Source organism: Bos mutus, chromosome 3, assembly GCF_027580195.1.
Source record: "Bos mutus isolate GX-2022 chromosome 3, NWIPB_WYAK_1.1, whole genome shotgun sequence".
NCBI lineage: Eukaryota > Metazoa > Chordata > Mammalia > Artiodactyla > Bovidae > Bos > Bos mutus.
Genome location: NC_091619.1, coordinates 60,185,387 through 60,195,673, shown reverse-complemented (window position 1 = coordinate 60,195,673; position 10,287 = coordinate 60,185,387).

Below are 10,287 nucleotides of genomic sequence, written 5' to 3'. Positions count from 1 at the left end.
AAGACAAAGAACTAGCCCAGATCGTCCAAGTAAGGATAAAAACCTTAGCGTGCTCATTCCATCATAATGCTGGCTCCTGAGAGGGCCTGCCTTGGATACTTGGCTTCTCTTTTCAGCAGTTCCCTAGACAAAATACAGCGATTATTTTGAATTATTTTTGGTAAGAGTTACTTCAGAGGTCCTTTAAATAGAAAGCTTGCAATGCATTTCAAAAATAAGATTATGATTTACCAAAATATTAATTCATGAGTTTTCTGAAACAAAGCTATTGTATTAGACCAGGTCCATATTTATTCTCAATCTTTTGCAGATGCTTGTACGCCTTCATACACTAATAATCAAAAGAATATGGTACATAAGCAAGTCATTATAATAACTTTATTTTGTCTTGTGCGAAGCATCTTCTCTCAAGCAATTTAAAGTGTTTTACATCTTTGTAGGACAATACTTGACATGTATTTTTGAATTGAAATATTTGCCTAGACTACTAAAAATTCATAGATGCCCTTAAGCTGAGAGTTCTTTTGCTTGTGTGCACAAAAACCTTTGAGGAGTTAAGTGTTATGTATTGAAAATGTAATAGTGGGCGAATTTTCTATCTATCAATCTCTGGATCTGTCATCTACTTTTACAGTGCTTATCACCCTATCATCTAGCTGCTACATATTTTCTCAAGATATACGGTTTGTAAATACTTTTCTCCATATTTATGGCACATAATGATTTTTGATATTTATTTGTTCCTGTTTCTTTTTTGAGAAAGATCAAGATAACATCAGTGCACAGTAATGGAAGGAATGAGCTAAATAGTTGACTTTTCAACATTCCATAAAAAACTTTGAAGATCAAATCAGCAGTTGTATAATCTGAGAAGTCCTGCAGGCAATCACAGGAGTGAGAAGAGCCTGGAACTGTTGCTAGACTGGATTTCCAGTTCCAAGTTGGCCACTAATTAGCCATGTGACCTTGGATCAATCTCTCCCTGTTCCAGGCTTCAATTTCTTCAACTCTAAAGGAGTTTAACGTTTAGGTTACTCCCAAATACTTAGGATTGTCTACAGCTTTTTATAGCTGTACCCAGGAAAATAGTAATCTATTCTTTAATAAGGATTTTATTGTTTAATAAAAGAATGGGACTAATGCTATATTAGCTGTGAATAAAGCCTGTTTTAGTGACTGCTAAAATAAATTAATTTGGCGATTTTTCTTTTTGAAAAGTGTCAGCAAAATTAGATCTGTCTTTGAGCACAAATATAAGAGTCAAAAGAATAGTAAATGCAATTTCAATTTCATTCATCTCCTTTCAGTGACTAGAGACAAACTTGGAACGCTTTCAAAAGACCGAAGTAAACAGAGAAGAAATTTTGGAAGATTGAATCAGAGCCAGAATAAACTAGGATTTCTGTGTAGGACAGATATTGTAAAGGGATACAAAAACGGTTCAGGGAGATACATTTTAATCTGTCACAAGGCCAAATTGTTTTAATTAAAATTTTCAAAATTAGGAAATTAATTTGTATCAATATTAATGTGTGTGAGAGAATAATAAGTATATACAGAAAGGGCATTTGACTAATGACACTTTTTTTTTTTTTTTTACCGACAGTATCAATACCTGTTGTCACTTAAGTGGAAAAAAAAACTGAATTAACTCCTTATAACTATTAACATAGTATGCCTTTTAACTTGTTTCTGATCAGATTTATTTAGAGTCATTTCTTGTTCATAACAACATATTTTCTACCCTGTAATTTCTGATCAACTGATACAAAGAATTGTGCCATTGTTTTTGTTCAGTTGCTAAGTTGTGACTCTTTGTGACCCCATGGACTGCAGCATGCCAGGCTTCCCTGTCCTTCACTTTCTTCCAGAGTTTGCTCAAGTTCCTGTCTATTGATACTATCTAACCATTTCATCCTCTGCCACCCCCTTCTCCTTTGGCCTTCAATCTTTCCCAGCATCAAGGTCTTTTCCAATGAGTCGGCTCTTTGCATCAGATGGCCAAAGTATTGGAGTTTCAGCTTCAGCATCAGGTCTTCCAATGAATATTCAGAACTGATTCCTTTAGAATTGACAGGTTTGATCTCCTTGCAATCCAAGGGTCTTCTCCAGCACCACAATTTTAAAGGACAAATTCTTTGGTGCTCAGCCTTCTTTATCGTCCAACTCTAACATCCGTACATGACTATGGGAAAACCATTGACTATAAGGACCATTGTCAGCAAACATGTCTCTGCTTTGTATACGCTGCCTAGGCTTGTCATAGCTTTCCTTCCTCCAAAGAGCAAGTGTCTTTTAATTTCATGGCTGCAGTCACCTTCTGCAGTTTTTTTGAAGTCCAAGAAAACAAATTTGTCACTGCTCCTACTTTTTCCCCTTCTATTTGCCATGAAGTGATGGGACCAGGTGTCATGATTTTCCTTTTTTGAATGTGCAGTTTCAAGCCAGCTTTTTCACTCGCCTTTTTCACTTTTATCAAGAGGCTCTTTAGTTCTGTGTCACTTTCTACCGTTAGAGTGGCATCATCTGCGTATCTGAGGTTGTTGTTATTTCTCCTGGCAGTCTTGATTCCAGCTTGTGAGTCATCCAGTCCTGCATTTTACATGATGTACTTTGCAGTACAGCCTCAACATATTCTTTTCCCAATTTTGAACCAGATTATTGTTCCAAGTCCAGTTCTAACTTTTGCTTCTTGACCTGCACACAGATTTCTCAGGAGACAGGTCTGGTATTCCCATCTCCTTAAGAATTTTCCACAGTTTGTTGTGATTCACACAGTCAATGGCTTTAGAATAGTCAATGAAGCAGAAATAGATGTTTTTCTGGAATTCCCTTGCTTTCTTCATGATTCAACAGATGTTGTCAATTTGATCTCTGGTGTCTCTGCATTTACTAAACCCAGGTTGTACATCTGAAAGTTATTGTTTCATGAAGTTTACCTTGAAGGGTTTTGAGCATAGCCTTACTAGCATGTGAAATGAGCATAACCGTAGCATATTTTGAAAGAATTGCTTGCATACTAAGTCACTTCAGTTATGTCCAACCCTTTATGACCCCATGGACTGTAGTCTGCCAGGGTCCTCTCTCCATAGGATTCTCCAGGCAAGAAAAATGTAGTGGTTTGCCATGCCCTCCTCTGGGGGATTTTCCTGACCCAGGGATCAAACCCGTGTCTCTTATATCTCCTACACTGGCTGGTGGGTTCTTGACCACTAGGGTCACCTGGGAAGCCCTTGAAAGAATAGAGTTGTTACCAATTGTAGAGAGTTATAGATGGGGAGAATATTACACTTGAATGAGAGCTCATTCAAGTTAGGTTAGCCTGTAACCTAATTTAATAAAAATTAAAAATGTTTTTCTCTTGATTTTCAAGAAAATGATAGAAAATATTTAATAAACAACATCCTAAGCAACAACATAAAGCATCTTTGTTTTCATGCCTTAGCATGTTATTATATTCTGGAGAAAGTCTAGTACCAATGACTAGCACAAAATGATTTTAATTCTGTAGTTATTAAAAAGTTACAGAACTATTTTCAAATATGTCTACTATTCACCTAACTAGAGAGACATTAGTGAGATAAACTGAAGTGGATGAAAATTATTTTAAGGCATTAAAATTTTATGTTTTAAGGTCTTAGACTTTATAGTTATTTATAATAATTTTGGTAACATAGTTCACCAAAGAGTAACCTTTAGTGGAATGTAACCTATTTTATAGAAGCAAATGTAAACCTCATTCATTTATTCAATAAATATTTTAAAATAATTATTTTTTAATTGAAGGATAATTGCTTTACAAAATTTTGTTTTCTGTCAAACATCAACAAGAGTCAGCCATAGGTATACATATGTCTCCTCCCTCTTGAACTTCCCTCTCATTTCCCTATTCAATAAATATTTACTGAATGTCTACTATGGTGAGATGTTTTGTTAGATGATGAGTATTTTTCTACTCTTTCTAGTCTTACCTTCAATAAGTGTGAAACTTGTATTTTATACTTCATTACTTTCTATTAAGTGTGTTTTTGGTTTTAGATTAGCATAAAAATTGAACACTTTAGGAGACTTTTTTCAAGATATATTTTCATTTGTTTTAAATGTGTTTTGAACAATGTATTGAATCATCAGTTTTGCTTGAGCTTCTCTAGAATTCTTTTAGACTCACATGTTCCACTGAATTCTTAGGCAACACTGCTCATATGGAAATAGAAATGAAGGGCTCTGCTAGGACCACCTGGAAGCTTGCTTAGTCCCTAACTCCTTCTTCCATAAGAACATTAGGATTCAGTATCCTGTCCTTTAAAGTGTATCCATTAGCAACTGATGGGACTTCCCAGGTGGCACACTGGTAAAGAATCCACCTGCCAATGCAGGAGACACCTGTATGATTGCTGGGTCAGAAGGATCTCTTAGAGTAGAAAATGGCAACCCACTCTAGTACTCTTGCCTAGAAAAATTCTGCGGACAGAGCAGCCTGGCGTGCCACAGTCCATGGAGTTGCAAAGAGTCTGACACGACTGAGCAAATGATCATTAACAACTAAAAAAGAACTAAAATGGGAGTAAAAAAAAAATACTTGGAGCAAAACAATGATATATATACATGAATTTCTTGTTTCATATATGTAATACCTATAAATTGGCACTGCTGATGTTTTCTAATTGTGCAGCTAGAAATCAGAGACTAAAAGAATTACAGCATTATCAAGCTGAGCGGGACTGTGTCAAATTTAAGCCAATATTTGGTCTCTTTCCATGGTAAGATTGTACAGTTAAAAGTGCTTAACATCATGACAACATTAAGATTTGTAGTAATGAAGACCTGGATTTGAATCCTGGCTTTACCACTCTTACTTAATTTGTGTAAACTACAGAAAATATTGGTAAAGTGGATATAATTTCTATCTCATACAATTATTGATAGTATATTAAAAACAAGTGTTTATTATAGTGCTTAATCTGTGGTTTTAAAATTTATTGATTAAATTATATCTTAATCTGTGGTTTCAAAATTTATTGATTAAATTATATCTTTCCTTATATATAAGGAGCCTCTTATATATCGGGGTCTCTACCATGTGTTCTGGAAAAGGCAATGGCAGCCCACTCCAGTATTCTTGCCTGGAAAATCCCATGGACAGAGGAGCCTGGAAGGCTACTCTGGGTCGCAAAGGACATGACTGAGTGACTTCACTTTCTTCTTTCTTTCTACCATGTGTTAATGGTATTAGGTGAAGCACTGTTTTGTGTGGTGGGGAGAAGAGATAGATTGGTCGTTATGATGGTAAGTGTATACATGAATCATACCGGGTTTTGTCTGGTGGCTCAGTGGTAAAGAATCTGCCTGCAGTTGTAGGATATGTGGGTTCCTTCCTGGGTCGGGAAGATCCCTTGGAGAAGGGAATGGTTACCCACTCCAGTATTCTTGCCTGGAGAATTCCATGGACAGAGGAGCCTAGCGGGCTACATCCACGGGACTGCAGAAGAATCAGACATGACTTCCAGAGTAAACAGCAACAGTGGCAAGGAGAGCATTTTCAGTTTTTTTTTTTTAATGCTTTTCTTGTTAAAGCTATTTAAATCTTTGTTTTACACTATGATATGTACAAAGGCAAGATGGTAAAGAAATTAAAATCAGAGCTCTGAAATTAGAATGCCTGGATTTCTGTTCTGGCTTTATCACTAACTGTATAACTTCAGGCTATTTATTTTCTCTGTCTCCCTTTCCTCAACTGAAAAAAGGAGATAATAGTATTTTTGTTCCTTAGGATTGTTGTAAGACCTAAATATTGAAATGTACATAAAGTTCTATGAGCAGCTTCTGGCTTGTTGTGGGCACTCAGTAAATCTTGACTATTATTAACATTATATATCATGTACTGTTTAAACATAGTTAAAGATTATTTTTAGTTTTGTGTGTGTGTATGCGTTTGTTACGGCTTACAACTATGAAGTGTTATATTAGGCAAAATAATATCAGCATTCTGTATTCCAGACATTTGTCTTTACCAGAATTAATAATATATCCTATAACTTTCTATGTTCAATAATTTTACATTTAGTCTTAGGGACAATAGTGTCAGGTATAAAAGGCACAATTAGAAACACTATAGGAGTTGAGTTGCTTAGAAAGTTGCAATGCAAATATTCTTTCCTCAAAGCGTTGAAAATGCACAATGAGAAAGAATGAGGGTATCTTATTTTATTTCCTGGTGGGAATCTATCCACATCAAATACACTACATAACTCTGCATTTGAATAGCATCTGCTGAGACACCCTGCCTCATCATACAGGCCTTCTAGAGAAAGGAATTGATGGGTATTGATTTATTTTTAAAGGATTCAATACATTATAAGTCTAAGTTACAAGTAGAAGTGTATCCTGAGACTCACAGAGATACTTTGGAATATATTTAGTTTTAAAATACTGATATTAAGACATACTTGAAGCTGTTCACAAATCATTGTGAAATGAAATTTCTCTTATATCCAACAAATGTTTTAAATCACACATATTCAATTTATTCCAGGATTATAAAATTAATCTGTTCATTCACTCACTGAAAAATTATTTGTTAGGTACTTATGATGTAGTAGGGGCTTCCCTATGGGCTCAGTGATAAACAATCCACCTGCCAATGCAGGAGACGAAGGTTTGATCCCTGCAGGAAGATCCCCTGGAGAAGGAAGTGGCAACCTACTCCAGTATTCTTGCCTGGGAAATCCCATGGACAGAGGAGCCTGCTGGGTTATAGTCCATGGGAATGCAGAAGAGTCAGGCACAACTTAGCAACTAAACAACAGCAACAACATGATATATTAAGCACTATACTAGGAACTGAGATACAAAAAAAAAAAAAAAAAAAAAAAGATTACATTTTCCTGGTTTCAAAGCACTTACCATCTAATAGGAGGAAAAGGGAAATAAAATAACTTTTTAACAATAGGTAATATTTTAGATTTCTGTAGAGAAATTTAGAGGACAGAAGAGAGGTTCCTAATTAAGGCCAGAATGTGCCATGCCATGCTCAGTCACTTCAGTCATATCCAACTCTTTGTGACGCTATGGACTGTAGCTTGCCAGGCTCCTCTGTCCATGGGCTTCTCCAGACAAGAATACTGGAGTGGGTTGCTATGCTCTCCTCAAGACCAGGATAGGTGTCACCAAAGACGTCAGAGTTGAACTTTTAAATGCTGGCCTGTGTAAGCAAGTAAATGCTTATGCTGGGCAGTGTGGTGTATAGGTGAGTGGTGGGAGAAGACCAAAATGTGCCCAGGCAAAGGGAACAGCTTGTGTGAGGAGACAAAGATGTGAAACTGCATGGTCTATTTGGGAACTTGTGCTGCACGTAGATGGAGCAGAGGAATGGATGAATTTACAGGTAGTCTAATGCCCTCTTCAAGGCAGGTGGAAACTGGATGCTGGCTGAGACCGGGGGAGAGTGTGGTGTCAGGGGAGCCTGGCTCAGAAGTCAGGGCTATAATGATCCTTACCCTGGGACCACAGTGTGCAATAGACGAAAGGGTTGATTAAAGAGACAATACTTTGGAGAGAATGAGAAACTGAAAGCCAGCGCACCTGATGTCAAAGGAGGCAACCAGGTAGTGTTCAGGATGAACACTAAAGGCAGGAACTAAAGGAAAGCAGGGACTCCAGATGAGAGCAGACTCTCAAAGCTGCAACCCATGCGTGATGTGAAGCTTAGAGGAATTTCCCAAGCAGCCAGAACATAGCTGCAGCAGATTTTTATAGGGCACTTGCAGCCTCCTGAATTGGTGGGGAGGGAGCTGTTAAGGGCACTGATCTGGTTCAGGCAGAGGGCCTTGAACTAAACTGAGGAGTTTGAACTGCATCCCAAAAGCTTTGGGGAGTCATCGTGGGGGTTTAAACAGGGCAATGGCATGATCAGATTTGCGTTTTAGAAAGATCTTGTTGGCTGTTTTGTGTGAAGGGATTGGAAGTTTGTGAGCCTGAAGGCATGGAGATCAGCTAAGAGGGTTTCTGTAGATGAGAGATAATGGGAGCTGGTCTAAGGTGCGGCAGTGGAAATGGACCAGGGGAAGATATTGTGGGAGACCTAGAAGATGGAAAGGAGGTTGATCAAAAGGAAGAGAAGAAGAGGTAGAGCAGAGTCTCGGAATCACTTAATATTTCCGAACTGGGTTCCTGAGCTACATTTGGGTCCCTCTTAGTCTCTACAGGCAGGGAGCCCCAGAAGAGTTATAAAACTGATTTCAAGGGTAGAGGTGTTAAGGCTGAGGGTCTTGCTGAAAAGCTAGATGAGAACAATCTAACAGGGGTGGTGCCTTGAGGTCTGGAAAAAAAGATCTGATTTAGGGGTAATGATTTGGAGTTCATTAAGATTTGGGTGATAATTGAAATGGATGGATTTGAATGAAGGGTGTAAAGTGAAAAAAAGAGATAGCCCTGGTAGACATTAACATTGAGGAGATATTGGAGGAAAAGGATTTATGAAATTGAGAAATAATTGCCAGAAAGGGAGAAGGGAAATGAAGAAACAGTGGAGATAGGGAGGAAAAAAGCTCAAGACCAAGAAGAGTTGCAGGAGAGTCAGCGTGATGTGTCATTCTACCATGAATGTAAAGCAACCACTTTACATGTAGAGCATGTAGAACAACCACATGAAAAGCAAGCGCTCTACCTTTGCCAGACACTTCACACGTAACAGGTCATTTAAGTCTCCTAACAAACCTGTGGGTTAGATGCTATTATTATCCTCTTGTTACAAGATGAGGCTACTGAGGCACAGAGAGCTTATGACCTCTGCCCCACCTTATAAAACAAAACAAATATTCAAATCACACAGTTTGACTCCCAAGGTTGGACACAGAACAAGCAGCTCTGTCAGTGCTGAAGAGTGAAAAATCCCCAAATTAAAGCAAAATTGCAGGAAGATGGGGAAGGATGGGGAAAATTAGGAAGCAGAAACAATGAGTGAATAGCTGCCTCAAGAAATTTTCAAAAAGTAAACTGGAGAGGATCTCCAATTTAAATGGGTAGAGGGAAGGTGGGGCTAAAGGAAGATTTATTTATCTATAAAATATATTTATCTATTTATAATATTTATCTATTTATATATTCGGCTGCACTGAGTCATTGATTACATGTGGGATCTTTGATCTTTGTTGAAGCAGGAGAGTTCTTCGGTTGTAGCATGTGGGATCTAGTTCCCCAAACAGGGACTGAACCCCAACCACCTTCATGGGGAGCATGGAGTATTAGCCACTGGACCACCAGGGAAGTCCCAGAGATCTGTTTTTTTAATTGGAAATATTTGAGGTTGTTTATGCATGGAGTTAATAGTGAAGGTAATGGTATGGATAAATGTGGAAAATGAAACGATTTCCTCCCAGGCATCAGAATCAGTTAGGATCAAGAATTTAGGTATAGAAACTAATGCATGCATACATGCTCAGTCACTTCAGCAGTGTCCGACTGTGCAGCGCTATGGATTGCAGCTTCCCAGCTTCCTCTGTCCATGGGATTCTCGAGACAAGAATACTGGAGTGGGTTGTCATTTCCTCCTCCAGGGGATCTTCCCAACCCAGGGATCAAACCTGTATCTCTTAATGTCTGCTTGCATTGACAGGCGGGTTCTTTACCATTAGTGCCAATAGTGAACCAGATTTGTAGAACATATGCCATGTACTTGAGCCCAAGAGGCTGTGAGATATAAAGATGTATAGCATTTGGTAATTGCCCTTAAATTGTCCAAAGTTGAGTTGGAAGCAGACAATCCTAAGATCATAATGAGTGCTGTTATGAAAAAGGTTGTTCACGGACTGAGTTCAGGAGGATGGAATTGAGAAGTTAGGGAGTGAAACCATCTCCTTCCACCATAATTTTATGCTCCAGTCATGCTGGCCAAGCCCCTTCTCATCTTCAAGTCTCCACTAGAATATTGCTTCTGCAGAAAGTCCTTCTCTCACCGCCCATCCAACATTATGCTTCCCCACGCTTTATCCTTTCTCACATCACTCCATTTACTTCCATTCCAGCCATTTTCACAATTTATAGTTATCATGTTTATTCATTTGTTTACTGTGTTTCTTATTCTAGATGTAAACCCCCTGAGAGTAGGGACCATCTTGTTCACAATCGCCTCTCCAGTGCATAAGCAGCACTTGCACATAGGAGATAGTCCAAATGCTTCTGAATAAATGAATGAATAGAAGGAAAAAAAATGCTTGGCCTGAGTGTTTGAGAGTAGCCATTAACTGTGTAGATGAGGTGGAGAAGGTTGTTTTTGGTAAGGAAGAAAGC